This window comes from Lissotriton helveticus, chromosome 9 (assembly GCF_964261635.1).
Source record: "Lissotriton helveticus chromosome 9, aLisHel1.1, whole genome shotgun sequence".
In the NCBI taxonomy this organism is placed as follows: domain Eukaryota; kingdom Metazoa; phylum Chordata; class Amphibia; order Caudata; family Salamandridae; genus Lissotriton; species Lissotriton helveticus.
The window spans coordinates 249024878-249042357 of NC_136070.1; the positions used below are offsets into that span (position 1 = coordinate 249024878).

The 17480-nt window shown below is 49.4% G+C and overlaps 1 protein-coding gene across 4 annotated transcripts in view; it reads right to left on the reverse strand.

Moving 5' to 3' along the window:
* The window catches only part of ENTPD5 (ectonucleoside triphosphate diphosphohydrolase 5 (inactive)), a 372723-nt gene that overhangs the window by 209614 nt on the left and 145629 nt on the right, over nucleotides 1-17480 (reverse strand). Inside the window, exon 1 of one of the 4 annotated variants that reach the window (XM_078659868.1) lies at nucleotides 2988-3291. The exons of the other annotated variants lie outside the window; for them this stretch is intronic. The gene's annotated coding sequence lies outside the window, so the exon portion shown is untranslated. Of the gene's footprint in view, nucleotides 1-2987; nucleotides 3292-17480 lie in introns of those variants that run through there. 4 annotated transcript variants of the gene reach the window in all.

The window sequence follows — 17480 nt, forward strand, 5'->3', positions numbered from 1 at the left end:
CTGTTGCACCTCGCTCATAACAGCAAATTGATCCAGATGGACCTTTCCCACATAACTTTGCTGTAGTCACTCTTCGACTTTCTTCTTGTGGGGTACCCAGTGTTGGGCTTCTCTTGCTCAGCAGGCAGCTGCTGTTTCAACTGATCGGACCTTTCCGCTCTAGGCTTTGCCTCACAATACTTATAGGAAACCCTGGACCCCTATGCAAGGTCAATTCCATGCTCCCAAGTGTTTGGCTAGTTTCAAAAAACAAGGGTACCCCATTAATAGAACCTGGGGTTTGGGAATATATTAAAGAAAACAAAGGTACAGTGGTGGCCTAAATAGGTCCAAAGTTACAAGCAATAATTTCGTATCAAATTAATTGTGGGAGCAGAACATGTAGGGTAACATGTGGAAGAATATTTATTCCATATTTCCAACATGTAGAGATGCGTTTCAGGTGCTCATATAAGTGACAAAAGTGCATATCGTGACATGAGTGAATAAAGTGAAAAGTCACATTAAAACAAGGGGCAATTCACAGAAATATTTACAGTGAGAAGGGGGATTTTCCTTGGGTGGGTCGACGACGTTTCGATCTTTATTTATTTAAGATCATCATCGGGACTGGACTGAGCTTCCTGAAATTCTCTTTCTTGGACAGTCAGAGGATGAATCAATAAATTAGCGAGCCAGCGTGGTTTTGGACTGGAGCTATTTGGACGGTTAAATGAATGTAATCTTCCTGCACTTTGTTTGTATATTAAGTCCTGCTGACTTGCGATGAGCTTACAATGCAAGAGATTGAAAATCGACCGTATTTGGCGCCAAAGCCAATATGCCAACGGCTCCAGGCTGCCTCTGTCCTCGCTGTGCTGACCAGACGCGAGCACAGCGAGGACAGAGGCAGCTTGTTCCCGACCGCGGATCGCGGCGATGAACTCCCGCCTGGAACCGTTGGCATATTGACTTTGGCGCCAAGCACGGTCGATTTTCGATCTCTTACACCGTCCAAATAGCTCCAGTCCAAAACCACGCTGGCTCGCTAATTCATTGATTCATCCCCTGACTGTCCAAGAAAGAGAATTGGCTTTTCCGCGACGCAAGCATCCATTGCTTCCTACAACAACGCTTGCTCGTATATTCATATCCATTCGCTGATCAAACAACCAAGTGAGACCTTTCCCAACGCAAGCATCGCTTATTCCCATAAGCAGGGACTTACAGAGACATATTTCAGGAAGCTCAGTCCAGTCCTGATGATGATCTTAATTAAATAAAGATCGAAACGTCGTCGACCCACCCAAGGAAAATCCCCCTTCTCACTGTATATATTTCTGTGGATTACTCCTTGTTTTAATGTGACTTTTCACTTTATTCACTCATGTCACGATATGCACTTTTGTCACTTATATGAGCACCTGAAGCGCATCTCTACATGTTGGAAATATGGAATAAATATTCTTCCACATGTTACCCTACATGTTCTGCTCCCACAATTAATTTGATACGAAATTATTGCTTGTAACTTTGGACCTATTTAGGCCACCACTGTACCTTTGTTTTCTTTAATATATCCAAGTGTTTGGCTGGCAACACTCCATGAACTTTGGGTCACTGACTCCTATTTGGTCCGGATGAGGATCCTCTACTCCTTTTGGGATCGAAAAGCAATTGACAATAGGGACTTACGTCAAATTAAATGAACTAAGCCTCCCTGCATAAGATCACTATCGGAAAGGATTGCTCTTTATGTATTTCCCCTGCTTGCTCCACATAATATTTCACTTTCTCACTTCATTGTGTGACGACCGGTGCACTGAGCTCCTGTACTTTATTATTTACTTTTTTACACCTTCAAATGTCTCACATTTAAAGTTTATCTTTGTTAATGAAACATCGTACACGAAATGCACACTACTGGTAAGAGATGGTCTAAAGTCTAAAGCTGCTGCCTTTGGAGTTGGGGAACCAGAGTCAAATCCTGGCTTGGGCTCAACACCCTGTGATTCTGGACAAATCACTTGCTCTCCTCGTGCTCATCAAAATCAATGTGTAACTAATCTGGTTCTGTTGTAAGGTGCTCTAAAGCTCTCGGGACAAGTTCGCCATGTCCCCAAAGCAACAAAACAACTGTATTCCAGCCAAGCGCTCGCCCATATTGCGCTACCAATGAACTAATGAACCTCGGCGCCTCGTGAGGGGTGTTTAGTGTTAAAACTAACTCCAATACACGAGTAACCGCCAATCCAGCTCTCTGCAGCTACGCCCCTGCTGCACTACTGACGCCTACGCCCCTGCACAGGTCTCACAAGAGAGCCCCCCCCCTGTGCCTGGACTCCTCCGTGTGAGCGCTCCAAAGTCCCGAATAGGTTGTCCTTCTGCACCTTTAGAATCCAGTTCTATACAGCGCCCACCCTTTCTAAGCACTATAAATGACCTATCAAAGCCAATAGGTCTCGGAGTGTGGGAGCGTTTACTACAAGCGGCACGGACCATGGGTTACTTTAAGCACTCAGTTCACCATCCTAAGCATCGTAAATGAAAGAGGTTACAGATGGACCCTGCTTCGCGCCTTTTTCCTCGGGGCCATGCATTGTTCAGAGGCCCCGATTGGTTCGGCACTGAGTCACTACAGTACTGTACCGCCAGTACAGTACTGTAGCTGTGGTTTCCCATTGGTCACACCTTACACTTACAGGCATAGCTGGTATGTCGACATAGATCAAAGCCGGTTCAAAAAGTGCTCAGTGAAAAGCCCACCGTTTATAATGTTTTCAACCCGGAACAGACAGCTAACATACGGTTGTTTTTTTGTCTGACACGGGATCCACCTTAGCTGTCTTAGCTGTAGCCCAACAGCCTCCTGCCGGGGCCCGTGCCCCCACTACACTTGAACAGCCGCATGCAGCTCGTGTCTTCCCTCCCCCTCCCCCCCGGACTCCCCCTCCCGCACCACAGGAGCTGCGGGGGGCCTGTGTTACGCCCCTGCCAGTGCCACTCACCTCTAGCGCCCAGGTACCAGCCGCTCTCCTGCACCCGTACAGTGGCCTGCCAGTGCCCCGCCGGGCCCGCTTTATCTGCAGCGTTCACCTTTGCACCCGTCTGCCATGCCAGCCCCTCCGTCGGCAGCACAACTCCTGTCCTACTTTTCAAAAGCAGGGCGTCACTAAACTTTACAACATCGCACCGACGTTATTTCGCACAGGGATTTGCTCAGGTGAACACAAAAACTAAAGCAGGGGTGTGCTGACGCCAACCGGTGTCCATGTCCTTCAAGGAACAGCCCACTCGCTGCGGGCCTCTCAGTGCCGAGCAGCGGCCTGAGGCGAAACCCGAGGAGTGCGAGCAACGCTGCACCCTTCCCGCCAAGCACGAGGCCAGGAACGGAGCCGTAGGGTTTAAAATACAACATACTTCAATCTCAAAACCATGGGGCAGAAACAGTGCAGAGCAAGTGAAGTGTTTGTTTTTGGAGCATTTGGTAATGCCAGTAAATATTCATGTTGTGTTAATGAGAATTGCTACTGGGAACTTAAAAGATGCCGCCAAAAAACATAACACCTGTTTCTAAGCACACACTGCATTGAAGTGTGCAATTGGTATTAGTTAATGTCTCGCTTCTAGATACAGTCTCGGTGCAACTTGTAAGTCACAGATTTGTGTCCCGGCAGACCCACTCAGCTGGTCATCCTTCCATGGTAAGGAATCCTGGGTCAGGAGATCCCCCAAAGCCTGTCTTCTGTGCACCTCATGTTTAAGGTGCTCCAGTCTAGTTATACAAGTGAATTGTTCTCTGTGAAGCGCTGCGCTGTCACCTGGCTCCAAATCAGCACCCAATAAAAAAGCAATACCAAGACCGCCTAATAAGGCCACCTGGCTCCTGCCCATGGCGCAGCGCCCTTCTACCGCACCCCAATATCTCAGTGCCTAACATGTCTGGGTAAACCCACACCTGTCCCTCTGATTGCAGTACGCACACAGCAAGACAACTTGCTGCGTTGCGTCAACTGGATGAGGCAGGAATTGGCCATACCTATCAAGACATGGCACATTCCTATTCCGTAGCAGTGCTGACGCAGTATGTGCCGCCTAGCGCCAACGCAAGCACCCTGGAGCCAAGCTTAGACCAGCAGTGACACGACAGCTCTGCGTCTCAGTTCCTCTTTTGGAGTCTCCATGTATTGGGGGATGGGGGAGAAGGCTGTCGAAATCACTTCTCGTTTCTAATCTGGAGAGCAACAGGTCAGGGCACAATAGACCAAAGCGCTTCTTTCCTAAGTGGCAGGCCTGTGCTGGTTGTACCTCAGTGGCAGGCCTGTGCTGGTTGTACCTCAGTGGCAGGCCTCTGCCTGTTGCACCTTACCCAGTGGCAGGCCTGTGCTTGTTGTACCTCAGTGGCAGGCCTGTGATTGTTGTACCTCAGAGGCAGGCCTCTGCCTGTTGCACCTTACCCAGTGGCAGGCCTGTGATTGTTGTACCTCAGTGGCAGGCCTCTGCCTGTTGCACCTTACCCAGTGGCAGGCCTGTGCTGATTGTACCTTACACAGCGTCAGGCCTGTGCTTGTTGCACCTTACCCAGCGTCAGGCCTCTGACTGCTGCACCTTATCCAAGGGCAGGCCTGTGCTTGTTCAACCTTACCCAGTGACAGGCCTGTGCTTGTTGTACCTCAGTGGCAGGCCTGTGCTTGTTGCACCTTACCCAATGGCAGGCCTGTGTCCGTTACACCTTCTCCGGGCAGCTCTCTGCTTGCTGCACCCCAATGACTGTCCTGAGCTTGTTACACCTTACCCAGTGGCAGCCCTGTGCCTGTTGCACCTTACCCAGTGGTAGGCCTGTTGCACCTTACCCAGTGGCAGGCCTGTGCTTGTTGCACCTTACCCAGTGGCAGGCCTGTGCTTGTTGCACCTTACCCAGTGGCAGGCCTGTGCTTGTTGCACCTTACCCAGTGGCAGGCCTGTGCTTGTTGCACCTTACCCAGTGGCAGGCCTGTGCTTGCTACACCGTACCCAGTGGCAGGCCTGTGCTTGTTGCACTGTACCCGGTGGCAGGTCTGTGCTTGTTGCACCGTACCCAGGGGCAGGCCTGTTGTACCTTACCCAGTGGCAGGCCTGTGCTTGCTGCACCTTACCCAGTGGCAGGCCTGTGCTTGCTACACCGTACCCAGTGGCAGGCCTGTGCTTGTTGCACTGTACCCAGTGGCAGGTCTGTGCTTGTTGCACCGTACCCAGGGGCAGGCCTGTTGTACCTTACCCAGTGGCAGGCCTGTGCTTGCTGCACCTTACCCAGTGGCAGGCCTGTGCTTGCTGCACCTTACCCAGTGGCAGGCCTGTGCTTGCTGCACCGTACCCAGTGGCAGGCCTGTGCTTGTTGCACCGTACCCAGTGGCAGGCCTGTGCTTGTTGCAGCTTACCCAGTGGCAGCCCTGTGCTTGTTGCACCTTACCCAGTGGCAGGACTGTTGTACCTTACCCAGTGGCAGCCCTGTGCTTGTTGCACCTTACCCAGTGGCAGGCCTGTTGTACCTTATCCAGTGGCAGGCCTGTGCTTGTTGCACCTTACCCAGTGGCAGCCCTGTGCTTGTTCCTCTACCCTCCCTGGAGGCAGACCAGTGCTTGTTGCACCGTACCCAGTGGTAGGGAGGTGCCTGCTGCACCTTACCCTGTGGTTGGCCAATGCTTCATGCATTCTCCCCTGTGGCAAGCCAGTGACTACTGTATACTCCCCACTGACAGGCTTGTCCGAGCTGTACCCGCCCCAGAGGCAGGCAAGTACCTTATTCACTCTCAACACTAACAGGCTAGTGCTTCATGCGCCCTGCCCAGTGGAAGACTACTGCTTCAGTGCAGCCTCCCCAGCGGTAGACCACTGGTTTCTGCACCCTCCACGGAGGCAGCCTAGTGCTTCATGCACTGGAATTATGCGGGAGCGGAGAAAGGAATTATGCAGCGGGGTTAACTAAATTATGCAACCAGAAAATACAAATTGTGTGGCGTATCAGAGCGTATTGTGGGAGTATTACTTTACTATTTTGACAATATTAACACTGTCTGGGCAGAGGCTGCACCACATTCGTATCAGTTTAGCACCTAAATGCATCAATCAACAAAAGAAAGGTTACCTGTCACTGTGCGATAAAGGCCCGCCATGGCGCAGCCACATAGGTGGCAGCATTTGTAGTAACATTTGAACTAGTTAATTTTGTTTTTGCTAAAATCTGCATATTGTGCAGAAGAGAATAGATTATGTGGCAAATGTGTCATATCCATAATTATGTGGAAACAAGAAGTTGCTTGTAACGCTTTTTCTGATGGCTACAGTATCTGCCTGTGGATTCCTCACCTTTTGAATTACCCCTTGCGCAAAATTCCATTGAAACTTTTCTCCATAGTTCCCCCATGTCAACGAGGACGACAGAATGGATCGGCTCTGCTCGCAGCCCTGCACAACATCATCGGAGCCATAAGAAGACCTCGTTAGCATGCTGACGTCAGTTCCCTTTTTTCCGCACCATCGATGTGCAACGGTTTTTCCAGGACTCTCCATTTCTTAGTAGTTTAACATAGTTACTGCTCTGTAATGATGGCAGTGCAATGGCTGCTCAGAAAAAGTCTGGGTTTAAACCTTGTAGCTCCCTTTTTTCCGAAAACAGCTGCACAAGGGGTAGTTCAAAAGGTGAGGAATCCACAGGCAGATGTATCCATCAGAAACACCGAAGCCGCACAACACCAATGAACTACCTAATGGAAAGACAGTGCTTAATGCGCCCTCCCCAGGGAAGGCCAGTGCTTCACGCATCGTCTCCTTCGCTTCTTGCACCATCTGTTTTGGCATGCCTGAGCTTCATGCAACCTACAGTGGCAGGACTATGCTTCATTCACCCTCTCCATCAGCACACATTTGCTTTGTTCACGCTCCACAGTACCAGTTCTGTGGACCATGCACCCCCTCCAGCAATAGGACTTTGCTTCATGCGCCCTCCCCAGGGACTGACATGTCCTTCTGCACCCTCCCCAGTGGCAGGACAGCGCTTCATGCCCCCTCCCCCATGGCAGACAAGTGCTTCATGAGCCCTCCCAGTGGCAGTTTTGTGGTTCATGCACCCCCTCCAGCAACAAGCCATTGCTTCATGTACCGCCCCATTCCTCTCCCTCCACCCCCACGCCAGACTAGTGATTCCTGCACCTTCCTCAATTGTAGGAAAATGCTTAATGAACTCTCCCAGGGGCAGGACAGTACTTCCTGCATGCACATTCCTCAATGGCAGGCACATGCTTCGTGCGCCTTCCCCAATGGCAGTACAAAAGGAGGTGGTAATGGACGGAGCATCTGAACCAATTAAACCCAGATCAGTTGACTGGGTGTGAGTGTTTGATTGGTTCAGATGCTCCGTCCATCACCACCCCCTTTTGTACCGCTTTGTCCCCAATGGCAGGCAAGTGCTTCATGCACCTTCCCCGGTGGTAGGCAAGTGCTTCATGCACCTTCCCCAATGGCAGGTAAGTGCTTCATGCACCTTCCTCAAGGGCAGGTAAGTGCTTCATGCACCTTCCCCAATGGCAGGCAAGTGCTTCATGCACCTTCCCCAATGGCAGGCAAGTGCTTCATGCACCTTCCCCAATGGCAGGCAAGTGCTTCATGCACCTTCCCCAATGGCAGGCAAGTGCTTCATGCGCCTTCCCCAATGGCAGGCAAGTGCTTCATGCACCTTCCCCAATGGCAGGCAAGTGCTTCATGCACCTTCCCCAATGGCAGGCAAGTGCTTCATGCACCTTCCCCAATGGCAGGCAAGTGCTTCATGCACCTTCCCCAATGGCAGGCAAGTGCTTCATGCACCTTCCCCAGTGGTAGGCAAGTGCTTCATGCACCTTCCCCAATGGCAGGTAAGTGCTTCATGCACCTTCCCCAATGGCAGGCAAGGGCTTCATGCACCTTCCCCAGTGGTAGGCAAGTGCTTCATGCACCTTCCCCAGTGGTAGGCAAGTGCTTCATGCACCTTCCCCAATGGCAGGCAAGTGCTTCATGCACCTTCCCCAGTGGTAGGCAAGTGCTTCATGCACCTTCCCCAATGGCAGGTAAGTGCTTCATGCACCTTCCCCAATGGCAGGCAAGTGCTTCATGCACCTTCCCCAGTGGTAGGCAAGTGCTTCATGCACCTTCCCCAATGGCAGGTAAGTGCTTCATGCACCTTCCCCAATGGCAGGCAAGTGCTTCATGCACCTTCCCCAGTGGTAGGCAAGTGCTTCATGCACCTTCCCCAGTGGTAGGCAAGTGCTTCATGCACCTTCCCCAGTGGTAGGCAAGTGCTTCATGCACCTTCCCCAATGGCAGGCAAGTGCTTCATGCACCTTCCCCAATGGCAGGCAAGTGCTATATGCACCTTCCCCAATGGCAGGCAAGTGCTATATGCACCTTCCCCAATGGCAGGCAAGTGCTTAATGCACCTTCCCCAATGGCAGGTAAGTGCTTCATGCACCTTCCTCAAGGGCAGGCAAGTGCTTCATGTATCTTCCGCAATGGCAGGCAAGTGCTTCATGCACCTTCCCCAATGGCAAGATAGTGCTTCATGCACCTTCAGGTAGCGGGCCTGTGCTTCCTGTGCTCTCTCCAGTAGTAGGCGAGTGCTTCTTGTGCTCTCTCCGGTGGTAGGACAGTGCTTCCTGTGCTCTCTCCACTGGTAGGCGAGTGCTTCCTGCGCTCTTTGCAGTGGTAGGGGAGTGCTTCATACACCTTCTCCGGTGGCAGGTTAGTACTTCATGGGCCCTCTCCAGTGGCATACAAGTGCCTTATGCATCCTCTCCAGTGGCAGGCCAGTGCTGTATGAGCCCTCCCCAGTGGCAGATGAATGACTGATGTGCCCTTTCCAATGCCAGCTTAGTGCCTCATGTATCCTATCCAGTGGGAGGCCTATGTTTCATGCACCTTCTCTAGTGGGAGTCCCATGATTCATGCAAACTCTATAGTGGCAGGCCAGTGCTGTATGAGCCCTCCCCAGTGGCAGATGAAGGACTCATGTGCCCTTTCCAATGCCAGCTTAGTGCCTCATGTATCCTCTCCAGTGGGAGGCCTATGTTTCATGCGCCCTCTTCAGTGGTAGGCCAGGGCTTTGGGTACCCTCACTAGCTGCAGATGAATACTTCATGTGCACTTTCCAGTAGCAGGTTAGAGGTTCCTGGGCCCTCCCCAGTGCCAGGTCAGAGCTTCATGCCCCCTTGCCAGTGGGAGGCCTCTGCCCTCATGCACTCCCTCCAGTGGCAGGCCAGAGCTTCTTGGCCCCTAACCAGAGCTACGGCAGTGTGCTTGCACCCCTTACAGTGGCAGGCCAGTGCTTCATACAACTTCTCCAGTGACAGGGGAGTGCTTCATGCACCCTCTTCCGTGGCAAAGAGTTCCATGCGCCATCCCCAGTGGCAGGCCTGTGCTTCCTGTACACTCTTCAGTGGTAGGCCAAGGCTTCTTAGGTCCTCTAGTAGCAGGAAGGGTGCTTCATGCGCCCTCTGCAGTGGTAGGTTAGTGCTTCATGCGCCCTCTCCAGTGGCAGGTTAGTGCTTCATGCGCCCTCTCCAGTGGCAGGTTAGTGCTTCATCAGCCCTCTCCAGTGGCAGGTCAGTGCTTCATGCACTCTCTCCAGTGGCAGGTCATTGCTTCATGCACCCTCTCCAGTGGCAGGTCATTGCTTCATGCACCCTCTCCAGTGGGAGGCCTATGTTTCATGCACCCTCTCCAGTGGGAGGTTAGTGCTTCATGCGCCCTCTCCAGTGGCAGGTTAGTGCTTCATGCGCCCTCTCCGGTGGCAGGTTAGTGCTTCATGCGCCCTCTCCGGTGGCAGGTTAGTACTTCATGGGCCCTCTCCAGTGGCATACAAGTGCCTCATGCATCCTCTCCAGTGGGAGGCCTATGTTTCATGCACCTTCTTCAGTGGGATTCCCATGCTTCATGCAAACTCTATAGTGGCAGGCCAGTGCTGTAGGAGCCCTCCCCAGTGGCAGGTTAGTGCTTCATGCGCCCTCTCCGGTGGCAGGTTAGTACTTCATGGGCCCTCTCCAGTGGCATACAAGTGCCTCATGCATCCTCTCCAGTGGGAGGCCTATGTTTCATGCACCTTCTTCAGTGGGATTCCCATGCTTCATGCAAACTCTATAGTGGCAGGCCAGTGCTGTAGGAGCCCTCCCCAGTGGCAGATGAATGACTCATGTGCCCTTTCCAATGTCAGCTTAGTGCCTCATGTATCCTCTCCAGTGGGAGGTCTATGTTTCATGCGCCCTCTCCAGTGGGAGGCCTATGTTTCATGCGCCCTCTCCAGTGGGAGGTTAGTGCTTCATGAGCCCTCTCCAGTGGCAGGTTGGTGCTTCATGAGCCCTCTCCAGTGGCAGGTTAGTGCTTCATCAGCCCTCTCCAGTGGCAGGTCAGTGCTTCATGCACTCTCCAGTGGCAGGTCATTGCTTCATGCAGCCTCTCCAGTGGGAGGCCTATGTTTCATGCGCCCTCTCCAGTGGGAGGTTAGTGCTTCATGAGCCCTCTCCAGTGGCAGGTTAGTGCTTCATGCGCCCTCTCCAGTGGCAGGTTAGTGCTTCATGTGCCCTCTCCAGTGGCAGGTCAGGGCTTCATGCACTCTCTCCAGTGGGAGGCCTATGTTTCATGCGACCGCTCCAGTCGGAATCCAATGCTTCATGCACATTCTCTAGTGGGAGTCCTATGCTTCATGCACCCTCTCCAGTGCCAAACCTGAGCTTCATACGCCCTAACTAGTGAAAGGCCTGTGCTTCACCGTGCCACTGGATTCAAACGAGCCTGGCTGAAGAAGGATGACATACTCTGAAACCGGTCCCAGGATGCTTGTTTCCGGTCCAGGGAGGACCTGGCTTGGCAGTTCATTCTGGACTGTTCCCATGACCGATTTGCATATGGCTGGGTCCAAACTGGGGTGGCATAGTGGGCCAAAGAACGATGGATTTAACCCAGATCTTTTGACTGGGGGAGTACGTTTGCATTGTCAGCATTCAGTCCATCATTTGTTTGCTCTAACACTTTTCGCCCTAAGTGGGATGGGTATGCCCAAACATGGGTTCTTGCTCACTGTGCCACTGGATTCAAACTAGCCTGGCTGAAGAAGGGTGACATACCCTAAAACCAGTCCCATGATGCTTGTTTCCGGTCCAGAGAGGACCTGGCTTGGCAGTTTGGTCTAGACTGTTCCCATGGGGCACAGGGTCAAGACTGATTTGCGTATGGCTGGGTCCAAATTGGGGTGGCGTAGTGGCTAAAAGAACAATGGATTTAACCCATATCTTATGACTGGGGGAGAATGTTTGCATTGTTGGCATTCCGTCCATCATTTGTTTCCTGTAATACTGCACCCCTTACATTGGTAGGCCAGTTCTTCATATAACTTCTCCAGTGGCAGATTAATGCTTCATGTGTCCTTTCCAGTGCCAGCTCAGTGCTTCATGCATCCTCTCCAGTGGGAGGCCTACGTTTGATGCACCCTCTCCAGTGGGAATCCCAGGCTTCATGCGCCTTCTCTAGTGGGAGACTTATGCTGAATGGGCCCTCCCCAGTGGCAGATGAATGCTTAATGTGCACTCTCCAGTGGCAGGCCAGTGCTTCATATAACTTGTCCAGTGGCAGGCCAGAACTTCGTGTACCCTCCACAGTGGCAGGCCAGTGCTTCATGTACCATTCTTTACTAAGACACGAGTATCCTATCCTGAAGGAACTGTACAACGCAGACCAAAAAGGGAAGTAATGGTACAGAATATATATATATATATATATATATATATATATATATATATATATATATATATATATATATATATATATATATATATATATATATATATATATATATATACACACATTCACTGAAAAAAACATAGGTTTCAGGAGTTATATAGTTAGGAATTAGCTTTTAAAAAACCTTTGAAATTCACTCAAAAAACTATAGGTTTTAGTGGTGTTATAGTTAGCTGGACATTTTACTCATACAAAACCACTGAAATTGCTCCTATATAGTTAGTTCTACTAACTATATTTCGCGCACCCGCAATCCACTGCTGATGATGTCAGATATTAGATCATTCATGACATGGTCAGTGACATCACTGATGACATCTCAAATGACATCACTGATGACATCATCCAGTGAATGTGGTTTGCTTCGTTATTTAAATATGCATTATATATATAGCAATTTGCATTGAAGAATAAGTGGATATATATACATAAATATTTGGATGGAGGATTTAGTAGCAGTGTAATTGACTGTTTACTTGACCAATTTATGTCTCACTAAATATAGTGGATAGTGACTAAACTGTGTGAATATCTGTATCACTTTGTCAGTTGTTGTGTAAACTGATTCTACAGTTGGTTACTAGCTATGTGAAAGTCTATATTAGTTATTGATTAGTTAACTGAGTATTTGTATGGGAGTGTGAAAGTGTGTGTGGTTCGGTGGGGGGTGTGTGACTGTCCAAAGATGTGTGAATAGTTGATTCAGTAGATATATGAGGTTAAAACTACATGTTCTAACAGTTGTTTGGGTGAGTGAATATCTTTATGGGTGTGGTGATGAGCAAATATATTTCTCAATGGTACAGGTCCAACAAACTAGAAAAATAAAAGGCAGTGTATGTGTCAGTTGTTGTATATAAATAAGTATACATAAGACACAATGATTGTGTGAGTGACTGCATGGATAACTGTATACTTGTAATAATGATTTTATAATTCACTAAGTATGACTTACTATCTAAATGAATAGAAGAAGTGGTGTTTGTATAAGTGTTTTGCTAAGTAAATATGTAAGTATGATCCATTGTTTGCATAAGTGAGTAGGATGACTTCATATGTGAATAGGATGCGTGCTGTTGTTTAATGTCGATATAGATGAATAAGTATTTTTGATCGTGTTCTATTGTTGATGGACAGCATGTATGAGTGAATCCATAGGTAAGTGATTAGATGTGTGTATATATCTATGAATCACTGAGTGGATTTTTAGATACTTGTATTGCTGTGACAATGGATTTAAATATGATACTCTGTATTTTACGAAGAGCGCTGAAAAATTGTAATAGTGTATGAAAAGGTGTATGTGATTGTCACGTGGATGATGTCATCAGTGATGTCATTTGAGATGTCATCAGTGATGTCGCTGACCATGTCATGAATGATCTAATATGTGACATCATCAGCAGTGGATTGCAGGTGCCTACAATGGAGGAAATAGGTACGTTTTGATTGCTTTATGGAATGCCAAATAATTCTTCCGGCTGCGAATGGAAGTAGAAAGGGCATTCCAAAGTTTGGCTGCCAAGGTGCGGAAGGAAGTGGAACGCCACCCGGCGCCTACCCTCCTTGCCCGGGGGACAACCGCCAAATGCTGCACCAGCAACCGAAGTTGACGGGAAGTGGTGCAAGGTGCAAGCAAATTTATTATTATTTTTTTTTTTTGAAAACCTTTATTCAGCTTATGGACAGTACACAGCGTCTGCCTACAACCACTACGGGCCGGCCGCCATGACATACAGAAACATTACAGATCAACGCAAAAAGCGGAAAGCGAAAAAACAATAGCGCTACAATGTATTAACAGCAGACAGAAAAAGAATCATGCAGGTTTCATTTTATGAGATTAGAGAGAAATCGTACATTCAGTTCAGACAACCGACAAGGTGGGCCATACGACAGAAAATCAACCCAAGGAACCACAACAATGGGAGTCGTGCGTTAAGCATTGCAAACAATATACACAAACGATACACTACAGTCCCCGCAAGACCGTGCCCACCCAATCGACAAACACCTTCAGGATGTATGTGCAAACGTAGCCACTATCCAGCAGGACTTAAAAGGGCACTTTTTATAGCAGGAAAAGAGGATACGGCGTCATACAATGAAGCGAATTGTATCGGGAACAAGCCACGAAGGAGGAAAAACACCCATTGAAAACATAATCGGGAGAAGAAACAGGATATGCGAGCAGTCAATGGGTACGTATTGTTATCAGCGCTATGCACACAAAATCCCAGAAACAGCGCAAACCCCATAGGCACAGAGTGCGGAACCCACCCAGAAAGGAACACCACCCGATCCCCGGCCCGATCTAAATATACGAGAAGAAGGGAGAATACAAAAAGGGAATAACAAAGGAAAAAGGGAAAACAACCAAAACCACGAAGAATAAAGAAGGCCATAGAAACATAAGACAATACAAAACATCATCCCCCCACCCTGCACCACTGCATGTGACTACGCCCCCCCCCCCCCCCCTAGCAGCGTGCCTGTCGCCCAGTAGGAACCCGAAATATAGACAAAAAAAAAAAAAAAAGGGAATAAAACACAAAAGAAAAAGACAAAAAAAGGAGAAAACCAACAAAAAGAAGGAAAGAAAGCAAAAAGAAACTAACAGCGGGGGAGGAGGAGAAACATACAAGCCCTCGGCCCCACGACCTCCCAACCACAACCAACATCCCCGGGCACAAAACCAACTGGTATGCAGACAAATCAAAAGTCAACAGCACCCGGAGAAGACGCTTGACCCCGCTTCACCACCCGACAACAAAAACGACGGATATCTAGCTCACCACACGTTCCAGGAGGCCAACATAGTCAACAAACTCACCCCTGACCCCTCCGAACCAGCACACAAATGTCCGTAGCCTGTACCAGCACCCCCTTAGGACAATACAAAGTCCCATTACGTCCATGAATCCACGCAGCGGGTCCGGCTCGATCCGTTGGGTCTCCACAGCCAAGAGCCGCCATAGCACTCGCCTCCACCAAAGAAAGGACCATAACCAACAAAGTCCCCAACGAGACACTAGGCAGATAATCCAAGGGTATCGAACAAGACCGTTGGGTCCTCAAAGCAACAATTCCAGACGAGGACAGGATTGCGAACTCAACCATAAACAGCAATGATGGCGGGTGGGGTCTCGGAACAATAGGGTCGGCTTCCCCAAGCGGTCGGGGTGACGGTGGCAAGGCTACCACACAAAGCGGCCCCGGATCACTTAGGTCCAGGCGTAGCGCAGAATAAGCGGCAAATCCAGGGGGATCAGACAGACCAGGGCCCGCACATAATCGGCCCGTGGCGACGGTATCTGCGATCGTTGTGTGGAACAAAGAAGCCATGTAGGAGCGTAGGTCTCTAATGGCGGCCATCACGGCTCCCAAAGACAAACCGTCCCCATTCCGCACCGCCTCCATCGGGGCAGCTCCAAGCATCTGCGTGTCCACCGCGGGGCCGATCGCACCCGGGGATCCAAGCTCATGCAGGGCGGGCGGGAACTGGAGGTGCAGCGTAGAGCAATGTGGGGGCCTCTCAGGCGGGGGCCCCGATCCGGCAGGATGGGCAGTAGCCGGGAAGGGGCCCCCCACCTCACAGCCGCTGCCAGGAGTAATGCACCTCCGCAATACGTAGGGAGCCTCAGACGAACCACCAATTCCGGGACAGGATATCTTCCACAGCCACGGTCCAGACCGCGTCCGGATCCCCAAACCGCTGTTGCTACGCCACAGCCCGATATGGCCAGCACTCGCGGACCCGGCTCGCCAACGGCGTCAGGCCAGGAACGTCAGCACGGTACAACTTCGCCAATCCGGGTCGGAAAGTGACCGGGGACACACCGCCGAGATCAGCATCAAGTAAGCCACCCGGGGATGGAGCAGGAGAGCAGAATTATCGACAGGATATTTGAGCAACGGGAGGGGGTCAGCGGAGCCGAGAGCCTACGCGGCCATCTTCGTTCGTCGCTAGGCTCCTCCCCGGTGCAAGCAAATTTGATTCAATCTCATTAGATATGACCAGCGGCATTCATTTACACTTTAAGGTAAATAATGCATTTAACTCCATTTCATGCAGTAAGATAAATTATTAATGCACAGCATCAAGGGGCTGCAGTACTTATAACTATTTTTACAGAGTGCATCCCCCAGTTATCGGCCCTGATGAAGATCCAGCATTTCAAATAATATTCTCACAGGCTGAAACGTCAACAACTTAAATGTTTCATGCTTAGATTGCATTTGCATAATTTATGGAGAAAGTATCCTGTGCTGAATGCTATACAAAAAAATACAGTTAAGACTTGAGATATACATTCGCACTCCAAGTTGTATTTTGCAGTTTACTATCACAACTCGTGAGCAAGGTGCTTCTTCACTATCTTTGTTCTCTATGGACCACCTATTTTATACATTAGGCATTAGTGAATATGACTAAATGAAAATTCCCTTTAACATCTAATAAGCTAGTTTACGATTTCATTGATTGCCCATAACGAGAGGACTTGTAATTAACCTACGGTCAGATGTTAAATAAGGTTTATGACTAGGCGCATTTAAACCACTGTTCTTTATATAGTACGCTCTGATTTTTTTTCAAAACCTAGTTTGTCAAAGTAAAACTACAAGATCCAGAATGCAAAGTGCAGGTGCTATAAAGCCAAAGATGGATAGATAAGAGTGTGTGAGCTTGAGGATGGATCCACTGATTTAGAAATTAATGTATATGGGTAGATGGATGGCTAGACAGTCATGTATTATTCTATGTACAGTCATAAAAGTAGCCCATCACCCATACACGCACTTCACCATTAACTCAACACCCATTCATTCATCCATCCATGCACTTATTCTCCTGTTCATCCATGCTCTCTGTCACTCATCCAATTATGCACTCACTCATTCATTTAACCATGGACTTGTTCACTCACTTACCCACACACAAACGTGACGATCAGTAAAGCATTTTTAATAATATTGAATATCAGCCGAGTGCCTTTCCCAAACGCCAGTAAGGCTACGGACGTCATCACAACCCTCTACTCCACATCCCAGGTGCCACCTGTTGCGATTGTATAATGTATAATGCTGAGTGTAGTAAGAACAACTAAGAATGCGATTGGTCGGCTGGGGGGGGGGGGGAGGTTGTGAGGGAGATGGTTACTGGAGTTGGTGAACGAAGGAGCAACTGTACTCTGTCACAGGATCGTAATAAACTACTGCTACAACTATGCCAGAGTCAGATTGATCATTACGCTTTTTGGCAACGATTTGACGTAGACGATCCTGGTAGATGGGAAGAACTTACGTGGAGTACGCAGTGACATTTCCTACCACATTCAAGTTCTGTCATGAAACTGTACTACTGGAAACCTTCAAGCGATCAAAGAAGCCACCAGGAGCACCTTCTGGAAATTGAGGCACTGTACCTGGTTGTCATTTTGCAGTTTTGGGTGGCCTCCACGAATTCAGTGTGAAGATCGGTGTTCGATGTGGCTTTAACAAAGTCAGCGGGAGGACCTGGGGAATGACTTCCTTCTTTAAACTTGTGACCCACCGCATCAATCAATCAATCAATCAATCATAGGCATTTATACCGCGCACTACTCACCCGGAGGGTCTCAAGGCGCTAGGGGGGGGTCCGCTACTGCTCGAACAGCCAGGTCTTGAGCTTCTTCCTGAAGGAGAGGTGGTCTTGGGTCAAG